The sequence below is a fragment of the Cornus florida genome, unplaced genomic scaffold, assembly GCF_030987335.1.
Source record: "Cornus florida cultivar Cherokee Brave unplaced genomic scaffold, ASM3098733v1 CherokeeBrave_3.0.0_Hap2_Chr06, whole genome shotgun sequence".
Taxonomy (NCBI): Eukaryota; Viridiplantae; Streptophyta; class Magnoliopsida; order Cornales; family Cornaceae; genus Cornus; species Cornus florida.
The window spans coordinates 75,963,235-75,965,926 of NW_026775576.1; the positions used below are offsets into that span (position 1 = coordinate 75,963,235).

The window sequence follows — 2,692 nt, forward strand, 5'->3', positions numbered from 1 at the left end:
AAATGACTTTTTAGACCTTTAAGAAGTCACACGTGGGTTGCAGATGACTATTTTAAGTTATAATATCCCTAAAACACCCTTACCCCCTTTTTAAAGCTAACAACCATTGAAGAAAAATTAGTTCAAACTGAAAGATGTGAATTCCAACAATAATTCCCCCAAGCATAGCTAAGAGTGCATTTGAAAACCAAATGACTTCTTTTCCACATTACATTGCTGATATCAAATTTTCTATCTATATGGAACTTGCACTTCCAGTGACATATATTTCCAGAGTAATTGCATCTCATTCTTCCATTGTAACAAGAAGACTTCAAATCAGTATCTAAAACACAGTAAATTGGATTTCAGAAAAAAAGTAGAGGATTTCTCATTGGATGCAATCCAGGAACATGCAATGTCATAGCCTAACTCAACTTGAAGCATATCAATACAATTTGAAAAATAAATCAAGGAAAGTTCTAGAAGGCCAAAACTTGCCATGGGCACTTGTGAGTCTTCTAAAATGAGCAAGCAACTCTTCTGGGCTGCATTTGTTTGAGAAGATAGTTATGAACTTCAAACACCAATGAACTCATCTACCTTTGACCATCCAAAGCCATCCCATAGCCAGATGACTCAGATGGTATCCTGTAATTATCTGCACAAAAAGGTCATATCTTTGCAATTATATCTACATAAACCAATTCCAAAATTGACAAACTTCAAGTGAAATCTAAATTGATAGAAACTTTGCCAGTTAAAAGTTTGAATCCAGATCAACAATGAATAATGATGCAAATTGAATTAATCATATAAATTAAGCTTACAAGCGATTAATTTACTTACATATAAGTCAAGTCGTTGAAAGTTGAAACATAACATTCAAGCATACATTAAGTCGTTGAAAATTGAAACATGACATTCAAGCATAGGCCAAGAAGGCCCGGATAGATCAGCAATAGTGAAAACACCTTAATTTGGGACCATGTAACACAGGACTCAGGAATAAGGGGTAGATGCTTAGGAAGTCAATGCCATGAATCAGTAAATATGTACCATGAAAATTAACTCAAGCAACTCAAAAATTGGACCAACCACTCCAGGAATCTCATATCTGCATATCCTCCAAACAGAATTTTGTCATCTACCAATATCCTGAGAATTAATCAAGAGAATACAACAGGTTTTGCATGATTGACATTATAAAAGGTTATGCATATTGAGATTTAAATTGATATAAATCTTATAGATGCATTCAACATATACAAATAAGTGACTAATTCACAGAGCTCTGAACACCCAATAGAGCTAAACCAACTCAAACAACTCCCTACTGTGAGGGCATGAATTTATATATAAGTTTGCCATTCTTAAGTACCAAGAAACGAAGGCGACCAATACATACCACGTCCTGTCCTGCCCTAATGTACCGAAACCGGACAACTTAGTTGTCTTCAGAGCAAACCAATCAAGGGTATAATAACACCAACCCTAAAGAAAGTTTAGAGCAAATCAATCAACAAGTATAATAATGACCAACTCTAAAGAAAGTTCTAAGCACCCACATAATTACACACATATGTAGGTCGTATATTCTTGAAGGTACTCTTGTTAATTGTTATACAATTGATTGATTTTCTGCAAGCTTACTTTCAGTAATATAGAGTTAGGGCATGTGTGTATAATTATATCCATATCTATATATAATTACAGTCCCGTTACATGATTTGTTTCCGTTAAAATCATGCACTAAGAGGGTTTTTGCATCACATAATGTTATTTGAATCATTAATACAAACCTCAATCAAGAGTAAAGTAGATACTAACCCTTATAACAAAGTTCTGAGACCTAACCACATAATATTCATTCTGATTTTTGAGAATGCTTCCGAGGGTTTTTTTTATTTGAATGTTATCTGCATCATAACCTATTCAAACACTAGAAGATACAGAAATCATAACAATAATAAATAAATAAAAAATCAAAGAAAAAAGAATCGAAATTGTGAGTTTTTTTTAGTTTGATGGGAATAGCCCGCTTGGCCATCATCGCCCAATTCATTGATTCGATGAATCAATGAAATTAAGGAGGGCTATGACTGCGGGCAGTCTTCATCGCAGTGTAAGATGGGGGAGGCGTAAGTGGTGGTGAGTGAGCGTAGCCGCCGTCGGCCACCCTATTAAAGGCGGTGGGTGACTCTCTCTCCCATCCCCGCCCCCACAAACCCAGCACCGCTCGGATAAGATCAAGTAGTGTGCAACATCTCTAGGGTTGTCGCTCCTTTTATAGTCGATCTCATCTGAATCCAACCGATTTTCTATAGGGTTTGCTTAGGTTTAAAAAAATATTAAGAATTAATTAAATATTACTAATCAATCGATATATCGCCTATCAACTCACACAACGAATCATGATTTAAATTAGTTAAATTAATTTGATTTGATTTGATTTGAGTTTGATTGGAGTTTATGGATTACAAACCGAGAATACTTGTAAAAGTAAGACTGTAAGACTGATATATCTCAAATTTTCTTTTTTCTTTTTTTTTTTTTTTTTTTTCTTATATGGAAAAAGTTGCTAAATTAGTTTTATTTATTTATTTAATTTAAGTTTTGACCATAAATGTCATCAAACCTAACCCATGTAACGATCCCAAAACTAATGCCAAGAATTTTTTTTTAACCTCCCCTAAAAATGGATCTACCGCAA

The 2,692-nt window shown here is 34.2% G+C and overlaps 1 long non-coding RNA gene across 1 annotated transcript; it reads right to left on the reverse strand.

Annotated features, from left to right (window-relative positions):
* Positions 1-340: 340 nt before the first annotated feature.
* Positions 341-2,251, reverse strand: LOC132312132 (uncharacterized). Its single transcript, XR_009483189.1, has 2 exons — positions 1,810-2,251; positions 341-1,473 (listed from the first exon to the last, which is right to left on the reverse strand). It is a non-coding gene; the product is annotated as an uncharacterized LOC132312132 (long non-coding RNA).
* Positions 2,252-2,692: the final 441 nt, after the last annotated feature.